Below are 19,600 nucleotides of genomic sequence, written 5' to 3'. Positions count from 1 at the left end.
ATATCTAAAATATATAAAGAACTCACACAACTCAATAACCAAAATATAAACAAATTTATTTTTTTTTTAAATGAACAGAGGAACTAAATACATTTTTTTCAAAGAAGACATTCAAATGGTGAACAGGTACATGAAAAAATGTTTAACATTACTTTTATTTTAAACATAGTTTTCTTTTTTGCAATTTTTTAACGATTTTTTATTTATTTTATAGAAGGGACAGAGAGAGAAGGGGGGAGGAGCAGGAAGCATCAACTCCCATATGTGTCTTGACCAGGCAAGCCTCAGCTTCCAGGTTGACACTTTATCCACTGCACCACAGGTCAGGCTAACATTACATTTCAAAATATGTTAAAATCTCTCTAATTCAGAGATCACATTTCATGCAATGTCAACTCTAAGACATCATTAAAAGTGAGAAATAGTCTTTTTTAAAACCCAGAAACTTATGAAATGAAGTCCATGCATTTTATATCAAAGGAGAGACTCCTAGGTATATGGCGAACTTAGTGACTTTTAATCAATGGTGGGATTGAAATAATTTAACAACCAGTTCTCTGCCCAAATGACCATTTTAAGTATAAAAAAAAATGATATACCAAAAGGTAATTTATTATTTTATACATTTAATACTTAAATAAGCCTGATGAGGTGGTGGTGCAGTGCATAGAGCATCGGCCTGGGATGCAGAGGACTCAGGTTCGAAACCCCAAGGTTGCCAGCTTGAGTGTGGGCTCATCCACCTTGAGCATAGGCTCATCAGCTTGAGTGTGGTCATAAACATGACCCTGTAGTCACTGACTTGAGCCCAAAGGTCACTGGCTGGAGCCCAAGGTCGCTGGCTTGAGCAAGGGGTCACTCACTCTGCTGGAGCCCCCCCACACACACACCAGTCAAGGCACATATGAGAAAGCAATCAATGAACAACTAAAGTGCCACAATGAAGAATTGATGGTTCTCATCTCTCTCCCTTCTTGTCTGTCTGTCCTTCTCTCTGTCTGTATGTCAGTCTCTGTCTCTCTTACTAAAAAATAAAAAATACTTAAATAAGATCAACAAAAAAGGTACACAAATCAAGATTATGTTATAAGAAAGAATTTTAAAATATTAAATAATACTGGACAAAAAACAATAAAACTGTTATTTAAGACATTTCCATATGCTAATTGATTGGCATCCCTGCTTGCAACTTTTTTCACATATGAAGAGAATGAACATTACCATGGGCACTTAGAATACACTGTTGCACAGATGAACATTAAAAAAGAGTAAGGAATGTAAATTTGTAATTTCCACATTGGGTGGCTGCCCCGGCACCCACCTTAGAGAGGAACCATTTTAACAACTGGTTCCATGAACTCAACAAAAATCAGGCATCCATTCTGCTGAATGAGTGAGAACCAGCTGAATCCCATCACTGCTTTTAACTTATTGTACATACAATTTGCCAACCATTCTTTCTCTTCTAATGACAGAAACTTAGAATACTCCAGGTTTCTAGAAGCAGGTGGCCCTGGCCAGTTGGCTCAGTGGAAGAGCATTAGCCTGGCATGTGAATGTCCCGGGTTCAATTCCCAGTCAGGGTACACAGGAGAAGTGCCCATCTGTTTCCCCCCTTCTCCCTCTCTTGCTTCTCTCTCTTCTCTCTCTCTTTCCCTTCTGCGGCCATGGTTCAATTGGAGCGAGTTTGCCCCAGGCACTGAGGATGGCTCCATGGCTTCCACTTCAGGTGCTAAAAAGAACTCAGTTGCTGAGCAACAGAGCAATGCCCCAGATGAGCAGAGCATCGCCTCCTAGTGGGCATGCCAGGTGGATCACAGTCCTGGTGTATATGGGAGTTTGTCTTTCTGTCTCCCCTCCTCTCACTGAATTAGAAGAAGAAGAAGAAGGAGGAGGAGGAGGAGGAGGAGGAGGAGTGGGAGGAGGAGGAGGAGGAGGAGGAGGAGGAGGTTGAGAAGTAGCAAAAATTATAGTTGAAAGAGACTCAAATGAAAATGACTCAGTCCATTACAGTAATCAGTGGTCAAAGTGACAACTTAAGTCGTTTTTGTTTAACAATCCCTAAGATAGCAGAAGAATGTGTAAAATATTTGAAAAAAATTTTCCTCCAAGATGTTTTATTTTTAAGTTCAGGGTTTAAAAGAAAGAACTTCAAGTTTTAAAACTGTCAAAAACATAAAGAAAGATACAGACAAAAAGATAACCAGACTGATCCATTTCAAAATGCTACAGTATTTTATTAAGGTAGGATTTGGGAAAACTTTGTGCATTTCTGCATTTTACTTAACCATATCTAAATTTTTTCTCGAGTAATCATGGAATACTTTTGTAGTAAAAGCTAATTAAAAATTTTTTTCCATTGTTTTGAGTGAGGGAGAGGAAGGGAAAGAAGGAGAGGGGAAGGGAGCTGGAGAGGGAGATAAAAATAAAGAGAGAGGGAAAGAGAAAGAGAGGGAGAAAGATGGAAGGGGAGAGAGGGAGTGAGAAGCATCAACTCATTGTTTCACTTCGTTGTTCCATTTAGTTGTGCACTCACTGATTGCTTCTCCTAGGTGCCCTGACTGGGGATCAAACCCATGCTCTCCGTGTGTCAGGACAACACTTTATCCGCTGAGCCACCAGGCCAGAGCTAAAAGCTAACTTTTTTAAAGGATGAATGCAGAATTTGAAAAAGAGACATGGAGTAAATACTGTAATTCTCCAACTAGGATAAAAAATAAAGGAGGCATGAAGTCTGCTAGTTGATTGTTATGCATTGTCAAATGAAGAATAACTGCTACTAAAAATAAAGTTTTTGTTTATTTTCTTCCTATACGAAACAGACTTTGCTCACTTCCGACTCCATCTTGGATGAGTTCATAAGTCGGTGGTATGGTCATACGGGACTTGTGGCATCAACTAATTTAGTCAGGACTAATAGCAGAGCCAAGTTCCACCTGCTTATTCATTTCACTAATGAGGAAACAGGCTGAGCTGCTTTTTCATGTTCAGAGGAGCTGAACCTTGGATGCCCCGTAAGAGATAAAGATTCTTCTAAATTAGATAATTACACTGGTGTTTACATAAGAGAATTGATACCACCAGGTGGCATAGAGATATGACCAAGTTGTTATACCTGTTGCCTCATAAACTAGTCCAAAGGTAAAGACGTGATTAAAAACTAGCATATTTCCCATTCCAATGTGTCAATTTCAGGATTGATATGTTCAAAAGATTTCATTGCTGATTCAGACTGGGTACTGGTCAATTAAAACAGATGCCAGGATAAACAACTGGTATACCTGAGCCAATGTATTCCTGCTGAACATTAACCCACCTTGGTTTCTTTTTAAAACCTGGAATTATTTTTTTTTATAATTTTTTAATGGGGTGACATCTATAAATCAGGGTACATATATTCAAAGAAAACATGTCCAGGTTATCTTGTCATTCAATTATGTTGCATACCCATCACCCAAAGTCCGATTGTCCTCTGTCACCTTCTATCTAGTTTTCTTTGTGCCCCTCCCTCTCCCCCTTTCCCTTTCCCTCTCCCCCCACCCCCCGTAACCACCACACTCTTATCAATGTCTCTTAGTCTCACTTTTATGTCCCACCTACGTATGGAATAATGCAGTTCCTGGTTTTTTCTGATTTACTTATTTCACTTCGTATAATGTTACCAAGATCCCACCATTTTGCTGTAAATGATCCGATGTCATCATTTCTTATGGCTGAGTAGTATTCCATAGTGTATATGTGCCACATCTTCTTTATCCAGTCATCTATTGATGGGCTTTTTGGTTGTTTCCATGTCCTGGCCACTGTGAACAATGCTGCAATGAACAGATTCATTGGGGCTGCATGTGTCTTTACGTATCAATGTTTCTGAGTTTTTGGGGTATATACCCAGTAGAGGGATTGCTGGGTCATAAGGTAGTTCTATTTTCAGGTTTTTGAGGAACCACCATACTTTCTTCCATAATGATTGTACTACTTTACATTCGCACCAACGGTGAATGAGGGTTCCTTTTTCTCCACAGCCTCTCCAACATTTGCTATTACCTGTCTTGTTAATAATAACTAATCTAACAGGTGTGAAGTGGTATCTCATTGCAGTTTTGATTTGCATTTCTCTAATAACTAAAGAAGATGAGCATCTTTTCATATATCTGTTGGCCATTTGTATTTCTTCCTGGGAGAAGTGTCTGTTCATGTCCTCTTCCCATTTTTTTTATTGGATTGTTTGTTTGTTTGTTTGTTGTTGAGTTTTATGAGTTCTTTGTATATTTTGGACATTAGGCCCTTATCTGAGCAGTTGTTTGAAAATATCATTTCCCATTTAGTTGGCTGTCTGTTTATTTTGTTATCAGTTTCTCTTGCTGAGCAAAAACTTCTTAGTCTGATGTAGTCCCATTCATTAATTTTTGCCTTCACTTCTCTTGCCTTTGGAGTCAAATTCATAAAATGCTCTTTAAAACCCAGGTCCATGAGTTTAGTACCTATGTCTTCTTCTACGTACTTAATTGTTTCAGGTCTTATGTTTAGATCTTTGATCCATTTTGAGTTAATTTTAGTACAAGGGGACAAACTATAGTCCAGTTTCATTCTTTTGCATGTGGCTTTCCAGTTTTCCCAGCACCATTTATTGAAGAGGCTTTCTTTTCTCCATTGTGTGTTGTTGGCCCCTTTATCAAAAATTATTTGACTATATATATGTGGTTTTATTTCTGGACTTTCTATTCTGTTCCATTGGTCTGAGTGTCTATTTTTCTGCCAATACCATGCTGTTCTGATTGTCGTGGCCCTATAATATAGTTTGAAGTCAGGTATTGTAATGCCCTCAGCTTCATTCTTTTTCTTTAGGATTGCTTTGGCTATTCGGGGTTTTTTATAGTTCCATATAAATCTGATGATTTTTTGCTCCATTTCTTTAAAAAATATCATTGGAATTTTGATGGGAATTGCATTAAATTTGTATATTGCTTTGGGTAATATGGCCATCTTGATTATATTTATTCTTCCTATCCAAGAACAAGGAATATTCTTCCATCTCATTATATCTTTTTTGATTTCCCTTAACAATGTAAAACCTGAAATTATAATTTAGCTGAGGAGTTGTTGTTGTTGTTGTTGTTTTTTCAAACACCCAACCAGTAAATTATAAGTCTTCTAAGTAGAATGAGTAGTCATAAAAAAAAATAAACAAAAATAAACCCTCCAATCTCAATTCACTCTGCTAAAAAAATTCTAAAAATTTACTGCAAAGGCTACTAATAGTAGATTTTATGTAGATCTTTATAACACCCAATGAAAAGAAAAAACGAGAAAACTAGCATGATATCCCTGATAAGCCTTCCAACACGGCGGGCTGAGAAGTGAGGATACCTCTGGCCAAACCACTATTTCTGCCATAATAAAACTGAATTATAAGATGAAAGAAAAGGTCTTACTCTAGTTTAAGTAGGTTATAAGCCAAATTATCCTTGCAAACCATTTACAGGGAGAAAAAACAAACTCAATTTGTACAGGAGAAAAATGAGACCATAAGCAATGCTTAAAATCTTACCCAGGAGGAGAAAGGCTTTTCGTGTCACACTCATATTAGAGGCAGAAACGAATAAGTGGGATACATTTATCAGCCACTCTCCTGACTGTTGAGTGCTTTATAACAGGGAAGTTGCTAAGTGAAACCTGCAGATGTCTGCAACAGAACCACATAGATGTGATGACAAGTAACAGTGGGTGTTGAAGAGACAGACCCAAGAGATCAGAAGTACTGTGTGCCCGTCTAAAGGGGACAGCCACCATTTATTGGTGCCATGAGGAAATGAAAGCCCAATGTTGACAGATCTTTCCATTTTTTGATGAAAAGTCAATAAAATGGGTATTTATCTTAAATTTCTTGATTTTTAAGTGTACATAAGCAATTCTGAAAAAAATAATTGTTTTATCATGTAGGTCAACACTATATGTGACAAACTGAACATACCCAGGCCACAGATTGCAACCTCTGATTTAATCCATTGCTTCATTCAGAAATATTTCTCTGAGCATCTGTGGAGTACCAGATATTAGGCTAGACCTAAAGGATACTGTTCATACGACAGAACTTCTTTCTTCAAAAACCTTGCAATCTAATGTATGATAGAGATTATTACCAAGCAATTATAATACTGGACTATGTGCTTCTGTGGTCCATAACACGAAAGTCTAACCCAGATTTGAAGGGGGTCAGAAATGACTTCACCAAAGAAGTAATGTTTATGTTAAGACCAGAAAGGTAACTCTTAAACTAATGTCAGTTAGCTCTGGCTGCATAACAAACCAGTGCACAATTTAATAGCTTAAAATAATAACTTGCTGGCCCTGGCCGATTGGCTCAGTGATAGAGCATCGGCCTGGCGTGCAGAAGTCCTGGGTTCCATTCCCGGCCAGGGAACACAGGAGAAGCGCCCATCTGCTTCTCCACCCCTCCCCCTCTCCTTCCTCTCTGTCTCTCTCTTCCCCTTCCGCAGCGAGGTTCCATTGGAGCAAGGATGGCCCGGGCGCTGGGGATGGCTCCTTGGCCTCTGCCCCAGGCACTAGAGTGGCTCTGGTCGCGACAGAGCGACGCCCCGGAGGGGCAGAGCATCGCCCCCTGGTGGGCAGAGCGTCGCCCCCTGGTGGGCGTGCCGGGTGGATCCCCGGTCGGGCACATGCAGGAGTCTGTCTGACTGTCTATCCCTGTTTCCAGCTTTGGAAAAATACAAATAATAATAATAATAATAATAATAATAATAACAACTTGTTTAGCTCATGATTCAGCTTGTCCAACCCAGGCAATCCTGCTGATCTGAGACTTGTTAACAGATTGCTGCTGGATTGGTGGGGGTTGGCTGAGAGCTGCTGGTTTAGGATGGCCTCTGCTGAGACAGCTCATCTCTATTCCCCGTGGTCTTTCATTCCCCAGCAGGCTAGCCCAGGGTTGTTCTCATGACAGCTGGGGAACTTTCCAAGGAACAAATGGAAAAATAGAAGCCTTTTTGAGGACTAGACTCAGAACCAGTACAGAGCAACTTCAGCTGCTCTGCATCGAAGCCAGTGCCAGGACCAGTTCTGACTATGGGGAAGAGAAATATCACCACCTCTTGAAAGGAAGTCACATTGCAGAAGGGGTGGGTGGAGAACTGTGGCCATTTTAGCAATCTACCTCACCTGATAAGAAGGCATGGCATGTGCAAAGGTCTGAAGAGAGAGCAGATGGTGTTTGGGACACTCAAGTTGTTTAGTATGATAAGAGAAAAGAAGGAAAAAGGGAAACTGAGGAAAGATGTGCCAAGTATGGTCAGAGGAGGCCAGATCATAAAGGGTCTACCATGTAGGCAGCCCAGTAACATAGAGAGATTTTTTTTTAAAATAAAAAATAATAAAAAGCTTTCTCTCTGCTTATTATCCATATGAGGAACAGACAGATGCAGAATAAATATAAAATATAATACCGAGAAAGCAATCAATGAATAACTAAATTGCCACAACCGTGAGTTGATGCTTCTCATCTCTCCCTTCCCGTCTGTCTGTCTGTCCCTGTCTGTCTGTCTCTCCATCTCTCTTTCACTAAAACATATTTATATATAATGCAACGTTAAACATGAGCATCCTAAATAAAATGCTCTGGGGGGGGGTCTTATGAAAAGGAGACATCATCTCTAAATATTTTGAAAAATTAGAGATGGCATCATGAAGGAGGTAGAATTCAAGCTGAAATTGGGAGAACAAAAAAAATTTGCCAGGTAGACATATAAAGGTGAAAGTCTCAGTATTAATTAGCTAAGGTACAGGAAAGCCATATATATATCTATATGTATATATCTATACACATATAGATATATACATATAGATATATATATGTATATGATAGTAAGCAGCATGGTTTGGCAAAAACTGAGGGCAGCGGTTCTCAGTCAGTTTGACCTTAACCTCCTGAAAAAGGGTGATGTTCAGATGTGACACTCTCCCACGTTCACATGCTGATTATCCCAGAGTGAAGACAGGATGTGGTGTTAAATAAGACCTCTAGGTCCCTGGCTATCACTTCACACTCTCTCGCCCACTGGTCCATTGTGACACTGAGTTTGAGAGCCAAAATGTCAGCTTTCCTAGGGGAGCAATAAAAGATGCAGCTGAGATGATAAGTTATGTTCTCAAATGCTAGGCTGGTGAATTTTACCTTAGGGAAGGCAGTAAAGAATCCCTGCATGTTTTTAAGTGCAATAAAAACATAAATTGAGCTGCATTTTGTAAACATGCATCTGACAAAAGTGGGTACAATGGAGCAGAGAGATGCTGTTAGAGAATGTTTCTTTCTCATCCCCTGGTCAGGACAGGCACCACTAATTTTTTTTTTTTAAAGAGACAGAGAGAGAGAGAGTCAGAGAGAGGGACAGATAGGGACAGACAGACAGGAATGGAGAGAGATGAGAAGCATCAATCATCAGTTTTTCATTGTGGCACTTTTAGTTGTTCATTGATTGCTTTCTCATATGTGCCTTGACTGTGGGCCATCAGCAGACCGAGTAACCCCTTGCTTGAGCCAGTGACCTTGGGTCCAAACTGGTGAGCTTTTTGTTCAAGCCAGATGAGCCCGCATTCAAGCCGGTGACCTTGGGGTCTCAAACCTGGGTCCTCCACATCCCAGTCTGATGCCCTATCCACTGTGCCACCGCCTGGTCAGGCAACAGGCACCACTAATTAATCAAGAAACTTTTTCTGGAGAAACCCAGATACATCCTCCAAATTCTTCCTAACTAGTGTTTTGCTGGTGTAGAAGGAGGAGGAGCTGGAAAATAAATCGGAACCTAAGGACTACCATGGGGCTCGAGACAGGCAACCATTTAGAAGGTGAGAACCCGTTTGGGACGGCAGCAGAGCCAAGGTGTATGCAGTAATGAAAACTGGGAATACATTCAAAATGTATGTGTGTTGTATGTCACTGGGATTTGACAATTGCTCAGTTGGGAGGTGAAGGAGGGGTAAACCGAACATTTCTTTCTTACTTTTTTTTTTTTTTTAAAAAAGATTAGGAGGGAACTGTGGTACCATTAAGCAAAAAGAAAAAAAAAAAGAAAGAAAAAAGAAAAAAGGGAAACTTAGGAAAACAAACAACTTGTAAAGTTCAGAAGGAATCAATGCAGTTTGAGTGTTGGGTATAATAACTCCAGGCCTAAAAGTGTTAGAATGAGCACCGATTCATTATAATAATAATAATAATAATAATAATAATAATAATGGCAATTATATTATTTAATAAAGTTTATTGACGGTAAGAATGAGCACCGAGGCTAAAGTTTGTACTGACAACACAACATGAAAATCTCGTGGATTCAGCATTTCTTCCAAGATTCCAGCAACGTGGAAAATGTGTGTGTAGGAGAGAAGCAGACTTCTCATTTTATCTAAAAATACTACAACATTGCTCCAAATTCTTGGCAAAACCCACAATAGGAAAAAGGTGAAAAAGTGGTTGGCAGAGAGTTTTGTTTTCCTTTTGCTCTAGAAACAATGGGGAGAAATGACGCGGGCGTTGCACACGCGGCCACAGCTGCAGAGGCTGAAACCTGAAGTTCCCTGTCCCACTTTCCAGCTTCTGCTCTCTGTCTGAAGTTGAGTTCATGAAATATGTTAAACACTTCATCAGGTTAGGAAATTCATGCTCTGCTACCTTTCACTTGACATCATGTTTCATGAAAAGGGGGTGAGGGGGGTTGTTCATTGGAGAGGAGCTGAATTTCCATTGCAGGGAGATAATAAAGAATTATGACTCCAAGTATGAGTTCTGGATTAACATATCCTTGAGTTCAAACCCCAGCACTGCCCTAACCTGAAGAAGTCGCTCAGCTTCTCTATGCATCTATTTCCTCATCTTTGAAATGGAGAATATAATAGCAACCACATCTTAAGATGGGTGTGAGGGTTAATTGAAAAATACAGGGTAAATGCACTCAATTATTAAATGTGATTGTTTCATAATTACCCTTACTTATTTTGTATGGACACACTTTCAAATGCTAATGAGTAGTTCACTTTATACATTAATATAATCCCTAGGAAATTCTCACATTTTTTTTTTCCAAAAGGAAATTTTCCTTTGGTTTTACATGAGTAGATGAGTAACTTCAAGAGCCTGTTTATGAATGGATGATTACTATGATGAGACTTCTTAAAGACTTCCCCATTTTTGAGAGGACATATGGTAATGCTAGCCATAGAGTTAATCTACTGTGAGATGCCAGTCTTACCCTATCCTTCTGTATATGAAGTTAGGGAAATGAACTTCAACAAATGAGCTTTCATATCTGGGTCTAGTTGATTTCTTGTTTCTACTTCTACCAATCCAAAAACCTAAATGATTAAAGTATTTTTTCACTTGAGCTCCAAAGGTTTAGTTATACATTCTTCTTCTTATTAATATAGTAACATAAATATAGGGTTGTGGGGTTAAATTAGAATCATTCAGGGGTTAAATTAGAATCATTTAAGAAAGAAGTAGGCCCTGGCCGGTTGGCTCAGTGGTAGAGCGTCGGCCTAGCGTGCGGAGGACCCAGGTTCGATTCCCGGCCAGGGCACATAGGAGAAGCGCCCATTTGCTTCTCCACCCCTCCGCCGCGCTTTCCTCACTATCTCTCTCTTCCCCTCCCGCAGCCAAGGCTCCATTGGAGCAAAGATGGCCCGGGCGCTGGGCATGGCTCTGTGGCCTCTGCCTCAGGCCCTAGAGTGGCTCTGGTCGCAATATGGCGACGCCCAGGATGGGCAGAGCATCGCCCCCTGGGGGGCAGAGCACCGCCCCTGGTGGGCGTGCCGGGTGGATCCCGGTGGGGCGCATGCGGGAGTCTGTCTGACTGTCTCTCCCTGTTTCCAGCTTCAGAAAAATGAAAAAAAAAAAAAAAAAAGAAAGAAAGAAGTAGCCTGTCCTGGAAAGGTGACCTGGCCAGAGTATTCCCCATTTGCAAACTCTGGATTTGTTCTGCTAAGCAAACCTGATCCTATGTCTGTCATAATGTTCTACCACATATACAATACAATACCACAATACAAAATAATTTCTTTCTAAAGCTATTTTTATCCTAATATCTTAAACCAGTACATAATTTCTTTATCAAAGAATTTTCTGCAACAAGTACTGACAGTGGTGTGCTGCTAAATGTTTAACAGCTGGATCTCCAGAAATACAAAGCCCTGGAGTATCATATTTGTCCATTTCTGTGGTGTAAATATTCCTACCATGGTTGATGTCAAGCTACCACAGAAAGTCACTGAAAGTAAAGTTGTGAAGATCTGTGTACAATTGGTCCCAATGAACCAACATGAACTTCTTCAACACACCACTGTCACTGCACAAATCACCTCTTAAGCCACCAAGGACAGTCTGAAGTATAGTCTCAGATGTCAGTACTGTCCCCACAGATAACATGTAGCAAGAATTGAGACTGGATCCTACAAGTGACTGTTGAAACCATATCCTTGTGGTATATATCGCTTTGTTTTGTATCATAAATACATTTTGAGGGTTTTCTTTATGTCAGTTGCTTATCCCAGCCCAGGGTCAACATCAAGAGCAATCAGGAAATGTGGGTAGCACTAAAAACAATATTGGAAATAGTTTCAGGAGATTCTGCCTTATTTCTTGGCAAAATCCCAAGAAACTCATGTTACCCTCCTGGGCAGATGTTAAAGTTCTCCTTCAAAGTCACCAGTGCCATTCTCTGCATTGCCCTCTTGTGGCTTCATTAGCTGCCACAGTCCGGATAACTAACCCCTGACCACCTTCTTCACTTATTTTCAAACATCACACTGCCTCTGAAGCTGTCCTGCACGAAGGTATGAGAAAAACCCGCATGAACCTTGAGTCCACATGTGATTGGACTCCCACCTTTTGGGGAAAATGTGGGACAAGTTTCCTCATGCTGAGACTTTGTCACAAAGTGTCCCTTACTGCAGGGAGCCTGGGTGTCAGAGTTCCATCTCTTTTTTTTTTTTTTTTTCTGAAGCTGGAAACAGGGAGACACAGTCAGACAGACTCCCGCATGCGCCCGACCGGGATCCACCTGGCTCTGTCGCAACCAGAGCCACTCTAGCGCCTGGGGCAGAGGCCAAGGAGCCATCCCCAGCGCCCAGGCCATCTTTGTTCCAATGGAGCCTCGCTGCGGGAGGGGAAGAGAGAGACAGAGAGGAAGGAGAGGGGGAGGGGTGGAGAAGCAAATGGGTGCTTCTCCTGTGTTCCCTGGCCGGGAATCGAACCCGGGACTTCTGCACGCCAGGCCGACGCTCTACCACTGAGCCAACCAGCCAGGGCCCAGAGTTCCATCTCTTTAGGGTAACTTATAATTTAATTTCAGCATATGGGGTGGTTCTTATCCTTCTGTTTTGGAATCATGATCCTGGGAATGGATAATTGGCCGTCTCAAAGTTTCGATGACCATTTTTTTTCAAAGGATCCTATTCCACCCCGATGCTAGAACTCCTAGTGCTTGCCCCGGGAGAGGTCCGATTAGGTTAGTTCCTTTTCTACCTCTCAACAGTGAAAGTGTCCTAGAGATTTTACAAGTTCTCCATTTTTTTCACCTACTGTAGACATGACCTTGTCTCTTAGCAGCAGACATGCAGGCACTTTCTTTTCCAAGGGGGAAATGAAGAGGCTGGCAAAGAGGTCATTACAGAAAGGCTTTGGAAAGGTGCCTATGTGAAGAACATTCAGAGCCAGCTCCTGGCATCTCTGCTTTAAACAATGAGGCAAGGTTTCTGGGTATCACTTCACAGCACAATAGTTTCCTCTGTTAAAGGTGATTGGAATGGGGACAGGCCTGTCCTCACCCTTCTCCAAGATTCTACTTCACAGGATTGTGGAGGCAATACAGAGAGAAAGTATGTGATATTGTTGTGTAGCTCACAGAATGCTAATAAGATGTGAATGATTAGAACAGTGATCCCCCAGAGTTTATGGCTTAACCCATTTCTTCCTCTTAAACTATACACACTCTTCTATTCTGGTACTATGTAATGAGTGAGTGTCTCTACTAGTCAGTTTGGTTTATGAGCCCATTCTATCTTTCTCTGTATCATCAGAACTGCCCAGAAGTTTGCACACGGAATCCCAATTTTTCCAGTGAAGCAATAGAGGCTCAAGGAAGTTCATATAATGAATAAGCTGCAGACATAAGATTTGAATTTACATCTTTTGATTCCAACTGCAATGATCACATCACCTTGACACATGGTAGGTGTTGAGCAAATGAGTTTGCAAAATTTGTATTTTCTGAGTTGCTCACTTTTATTGTTAAAAATGGCTGCTGCCCAGATATGTGATCTGTGAAACTGCTAATTACCTTCCTGCTCCAAAAAGGGCTTTGTTATGCTAATGTGTGCTGGAGGAGGGGTTTTCTCACCAAAGAGTTTTAAGAAGAAGGAGAAGAAGAAAGAAGCCATGTTTTTGCAGAGTGAGAGGAGAGAGGAAGTGTGCTGAGGAGAAGCAGCAGTCAAGATGGCAAAGTGCTGAAGGAGAAGCCAGTTTGTGCAGAGAGTAAGAAACATGGTGGCAGATGGGAAACCAGAGGTGATTTAGACTGGTGGGGGCCTTCGATTCTAGGAAAAAATGGAAAAGATTCTCATGGTTGTGGAACCGGAGAACATGTGAGTGGGTTTTGGTGCCCCGTGTGTTTGTTTTTGTTAATCCAAATTCAGAGGGACCCGAAATATGGAAGACAGGAGCAAGGTCCGTCGTTTACACATCAAAGCTTTATTGTCTAGCTTGGCCAAGCCGCGGGAATTCTGACAGAAATCTGATGGAGAGCGCGTCGGCCTTTTGTTCTACTTAGTTTTTATAGTTTTGTAAGTGGGAAGTACAGAAGCAAAAATTGCAATTAGGAGCCCCTTACCGCTATTGGTTATAGTCATATGTCCTTTAACATGATAGGACCACATTCAATTTGCAAACCATATATCATTTTGGAGAAAACAAATTTACAAGCCAACACAATGGTAGAAAGATGTCTCTTTACATATTAAAGGCCTTCCTATATTATCTAGTGTTTATCTGCTATCTCTCTGTCCAGAGTCACACACTCATTTACGTAGGAGAGGTAGTTTCCGTGGGGACAAATGCCTGCAAATGACTCATTGCTATAAGAAAAGGTTTATTTTGGCTTTTCCCTTCCTGCACCTGGCTAGCCATTCATTCCTTTCCCCACAGGTGTGGTGGAATGTCAGGGAATCCATGCTTTCCTTCCCTTTTCATTTACAATACAATGGCAAGAGCCATCCTGGTTATGCCAATCACACAGTACAGAGACTATTCTCACAATTTCTCTGCACACCTTAACCCAAATTAATAAAATGTTCTCCAAGCCTCCTAAAATATTAATATTAATTCTGTAGCCTTTGGTACTTTACAACACCTGGGGGTGAAATGGCACAGTGGCTCCTCAGTTTGTACTAGTCGGCTGGTTGCGAGGCTAGAATAAAGGCATGGCCCACCAGTTTTTGGCTCCACAGTTTCATTACGGTCTGTCCGAAACTGATGGGAACCTGCAGTGCCTGGTGGCGATGGCCGTGACTACTGGCCTTACAGTAGGTGATCAGAACGTGCCTGACGACAAAGGAAAAGAGACAGGGCAGCCCTTCTCCCTCAGGCTGCAGGGTCTGGGTCCTCACAGGAAGCCCCTCCTCAGCTTGTCCCCCGCAGGGCAGGACTTCAAAGGCCACACTTTCCCCCTCCACCCCCCTCTACTTACCCACCCCCCATAAAGCAGAGAGGTCAGTGTTGGGGAAACAGTAGCCTTGCTGGGATCGAGGAGAGCTGGGCCCAGACCAAGAACAAGAACTGAGTCCCAGCTAGACAAGAATGCCAACTTGCTCTCCTCCTTTTACAAAGGTCTCCAAAGAGCATGCCCGCCCCATCTTTTTCCCTCACTCCCCAACCCCCCACTCCAAGCTCCAGGAAAGCAGCCCAATGGCTCATCCCCCAGGCAGCTCTATCCTTTTTAGTTCTAGGCCTTCCTTCAGTTTTTTCTTTGCTTCACATGCCCTTTCCCTTCTTTCAAGAGCACTTACTCGGCCCTGGCCGGTTGGCTCAGCGGTAGAGCGTCGGCCTGGTATGTGGGGGACCGGGGTTCAATTCCCGGCCAGGGCACATAGGAGAAGCGCCCATTTGCTTCTTCACCCCCCCCTCCTTCCTCTCTGTCTCTATCTTCCCCTCCCGCAGCCAAGGCTCCATTGGAGCAAAGATGGCCCGGGCGCTGGGGATGGCCCCTTGGCCTCTGCCCCAGGCGCTAGAGTGGCTCTGGTCGCGACAGAGCGACGCCCCGGAGGGGCAGAGCATCGCCCCCTGGTGGGCAGAGCGCCGCCCCTGGTGGATGTGCCGGGTGGATCCCGGTCGGGCGCATGCGGGAGTCTGTCTGACTGTCTCTCCCTGTTTCCAGCTTCAAAAAAAAAAAAAAAAGCACTTACTCAGGCTTCAGCGTTTCAGCCCAAAAGCTGTCTCCTCTCTGCCCTCCGGGACTCTGATTCCTGCGTCCGCTGCATCTTGCTGTGCGCTTGCCCAGAACCCTGTTCCTGCCTTGAGTTACAGCACTGATCACATTCAATTGTTACCCCATGTCCATGCCTGCCTCCTCCACCAGACTCGGGCCACACATGAGGCCGAGACAATTGCTTAACGATTTTGCTTAGCATAAGAGGAATTGGGTGGGTAAGTGTTCATTGAATGAATAAAGTAATGAATGGTGTAGGGGGGAAATGCTTGATGAAGACATCAGTGAATAAATCCTCCTCTTCCTCAACCCTTAGCCTTATGAAAACTTTTCCGCTACACATTCTATCTTCAGATCACTAGGCAACTACTGAAAACGTCAAAGAGATCAACCAGTTGGTTCATAGAAGAAGCAGTGGAGGTGGAACAATGGGAACTGCAGGGCCCTGAGGTCGAGGGGAGAGGTGGAGGGGTGCAGGAGGCACAGGACTCTGGGACAGTCCGAGGGTGAAGGCCTTGCTGTCAGACAGGCTCGTCTCACCTACTAGACAGCACATACCTGCAATCCTCACACGTTTTTGCTCACAAAGCCCCTAAAAGAATTTTACACATTCTAAAAGATGATATCTAAAGATTTTGTATGCTTAAATACTTGCAAAATCGGAGAGTCTAATTTTTTGTATATTTTACACATATTTTAAATATGTTTTTGGCAAAACTTTGAGCAGCAAAAGCATCATGTTAAATTTACAGTAAATATTTACAGGACCCTAAATAGCCAAACAAAACTCATCAGATCAGGCAGCCAAATCAGAATTACTGTTAGAAACTATCTATTTCATTTTTATTTCCAATAAATGTATTCCTATATTCACCCTGTCCTCATGACTACCTTCTCACTCAGTTCTAATTCTAAGAGAGTCTTTGGCAGGAGCTTGAAACCTAGATGAAATGAGATGTGGTCCATTTCTGTTGGCTTGGCTTGCTTTGCTTTTCTGAGTTCTCATACCAAAAAACAATTGGAAAGCTATTCAAATTGAAGTTGAGAAGCTGAGAATTAATTTCCTTAGGTGCTAACTGTGCCATGTATCCCTGGAAGTCACGGGCACCTGCACCTGTACCACTATGTACAATGCCATCAGATCCTGTTCTCATGACTCAGTTTCCCCTTCTCAGGACTCTGTTTTCTCAGCTCAGCCTCCTTGATTGCTACTGCAACACCCATTCGGGTTTCTTCTGCTTGCCCACCCTCTGCCTTCAGAGCCTAGGCCCCAAAGTCCTAATTCTCACCACCTTTCCTCCATCCTCAAGAAACTCCATTACTTCAGGGAGAGTGGCATTAAAGAGGTACTAAATGGGAAGGTGTTAATATTACAAAGGTATTCATAACTGATAACCTACCCAAGTTTTAAGGTAGTGTTTGCATTTTTTTTTTTCTTAAAGAGAAGCTTGTCTTCAAAATGGGGTCTCCCATTGGTTAGAAATTTGGGTGAGTATAAAAGAAGCTATACTGTAGGGAGGAAATATATGATTCCAAGACAGTTTAAGACGAGGTTTGATCACCGTACCGGGAAGCAGTTACTTGTTAAGTGGGATCTAAGCTGGAGAAGCAGCATCCCACATTTGAAGTCTGCGGGAGTGCTACCGGGGAGAAGTCGTCAGAGTCAGGCAGCCAGTGGAGGATGCCGCAGAACCCGATGGAGATGCAGTGAGATCCGGACAAACTTAAGTCCCAATGTCCTTGGAAACTCCATCCAATCCAAGTCTTTGGGGATAGTTCTAATCTACTCTGAATCTCAGATATTTTTTAATTGGTAGAACAGAGAAAGACATCCCAAGGATTGGGAAGGCCTGTGTGACCCAATCAAGTATACTCAAACAAAACAAAACAAAACGAAACAAAACAAAGACACCCCCTCTCGGGATTCTAAAGGTTATTTCAGGTCATGCTGCATACTTCTGAAACTAAAGTCATCAAATGAGAAAGAAAAAGACTATATCCAAGATGCCACTGGTTTTACTCAGGCATATGATACATTTGGAGAAGTTTTCTCTTTAAGCCTAAGGAGATGACTCTTGCTTTCCAAAATGGGGTAGGAAAATGGATTTCTGACACTTGACTTTATCAATTCAGCAAAAAAACTCTGCAAACCAAATCTGTATCTCTGAATGTAGATATGAAGATTTCTAAAAATAAGAGCCAAAAGATACCCTTTGAATTCCATTGTAACCATGACATTCAAATGACCTGACCATACGGCACTTGAATTCAGATAGAATTAAGAAAATCAGCCGTTTCAACCAGAAATATAAATGAGTATGAAGAATGTGCTCCCCCACACAATCCTTATTACTTATTCTCATCATAAACAGCAGGTTAATACACATCTGTTCCTTCTCAATGTCCAGAGGATCTAGTTTGCAAACATAAACAACCATTGCTTTGTTCTCTCAGGAGAAAAGAAAACACTATCAATCAAAGCAGAGCTACGTACCCAGACCTACTGCAGCAGCTGCTTGTTTCAACCGCACGTCATTCCTCCGTCAAGCCAGAGCACCCGATGCTTTCGGACCCTCAGCCCCTGCTCTTCTGAGCAGCATTGCAGCTTAACTCTCGGAGGCTGGGTATTCTAACCAAGGAAGCCAAAGGCTTGCCAACTTAACTAATTGCATGCTGACTCACCACAGGGCAGGACACACTCCAGCTGAGCCTGCTCATGGGAGAGCCCCTGTACCATCCTGGGAAGATCACACCTGGGGTTCCTCATTTTGTACCTGTACATACGCAGCCTGGGAGGGACTCATTTATTTCCTCATCCTGTCCTGTTTCTCCTGTTTCATTTGGAAAATATCAGATTTTTTTGTCCACCTCATCAGCTCCACACTACTGAGAGGAGATTTTGCAGGACAAAGCAGCATGGAGATGTGAGGACCATTTTGTATGAATGAGTTAAGCCTGGGAAAGGGAATGCCCCTGATTTTCTAGAAAGGCTGTAACCCAATGGAGATAATCGATTACACATGGTCACCTTGGTAGTTTGGGGAAGCAAATAAGACAGTGCTTGCATTTTCTCTGGTATTCTTTTTTTTTTTTTTTTTGCATTTTCTTTTCTGAAGCTGGAAACAGGGAGAGACAGACAGACTCCCGCATGCGCCCGACCGGGATCCACCTGGCACGCCCACCATGGGACGACGCTCTGCCCACCAGGGGGCGATGCTCTGCCCATCCTGGGCGTCGCCATGTTGCGACCATCCTGGGCGTCGCCGTATTGCGACCAGAGCCACTCTAGCGCCTGGGGCAGAGGCCAAGGAGCCATCCCCAGCGCCCGGGCCATCTTTGCTCCAATGGAGCCCTGGCTGCGGGAGGGGAAGAGAGAGACAGAGAGGAAGGCGCGGCGGAGAGGTGGAGAAGCAAATGGGCGCTTCTCCTATGTGCCCTGGCCGGGAATTGAACCCGGGTCCTCCGCATGCTAGGCCGACGCTCTACCGCTGAGCCAACCGGCCAGGGCCTTCCCTGGTATTCTTCTGGGGCAAAAACTAAACATCAATTCCCTGTAGATTGGAGTATTAAATAGTATCACAATATTAAAACAAATCAATAATTACTAAGGGCCTTAGGGGAAAGTTCATACCTCTAACCCTTTGGGGCCCAGATTATCAGGTATCAAAGGCAGGGGGAAAATGCAAAGACTTTAATGTGTGATCAGGTCTTTGAATTTCCCATCATGCAGGAAGCACAGAAGCCTAGGATTCCTCAAGAAAATTAGTGTCACTTTTACAGTCACTCGTGAGTCACTTAAAATAGCAGATATAAGGACAAAACTTGCCCCTCATCCTAAGGAAAGTCCCTGGTTTTCTTCAGGCCATAACAGAGCCCACCCTGGGACTTACAGGGAAAGAGCAGTTGAGTGTAAGTCAGGGAGGAGGGGTTTAAGTATCCGACAGAAGATGCACTCTGGCAGGCAGGCAAGAAATAAACATGCAGCTGTGCTGGAAACTGGAGTTAGGAAGTTATTACACAGGTTACCTCTTCGTCCCACTAACAGGAACTGTAGAGTTGCCAGCTGAGGTTTATTAGCTACTAATTGGGCTCCAAGGCTCTGCGGCCTCCTTTCCATA

At 42.7% G+C, this 19,600-nt stretch overlaps 1 protein-coding gene and 1 long non-coding RNA gene across 3 annotated transcripts in view; one reads left to right on the top strand and one right to left on the bottom strand.

Annotated features, from left to right (window-relative positions):
* The window catches only part of ASAH2 (N-acylsphingosine amidohydrolase 2), a 142,307-nt gene extending 124,155 nt beyond the window's left edge, over positions 1–18,152 (bottom strand). Inside the window, exon 1 of one of the 2 annotated variants that reach the window (XM_066244175.1) lies at positions 17,977–18,152. The gene's annotated coding sequence lies outside the window, so the exon portion shown is untranslated. The remainder of the gene's footprint in view (positions 1–17,976) is intronic. The other variant, XM_066244173.1, reaches the window with a different exon arrangement.
* Positions 1–19,600, top strand: part of LOC136313687 (uncharacterized) — a 37,531-nt gene that overhangs the window by 16,816 nt on the left and 1,115 nt on the right. The window contains exon 2 of the long non-coding RNA XR_010727166.1: positions 13,081–13,231. This is a non-coding gene — a long non-coding RNA (uncharacterized lncRNA). The remainder of the gene's footprint in view (positions 1–13,080; positions 13,232–19,600) is intronic.

This window comes from Saccopteryx bilineata, chromosome 9 (assembly GCF_036850765.1).
Source record: "Saccopteryx bilineata isolate mSacBil1 chromosome 9, mSacBil1_pri_phased_curated, whole genome shotgun sequence".
Classification (NCBI taxonomy): Eukaryota; Metazoa; Chordata; class Mammalia; order Chiroptera; family Emballonuridae; genus Saccopteryx; species Saccopteryx bilineata.
The sequence above is the reverse complement of the archived record's forward strand: the minus strand, read 5'-3'. Positions and strand labels throughout refer to the sequence as shown.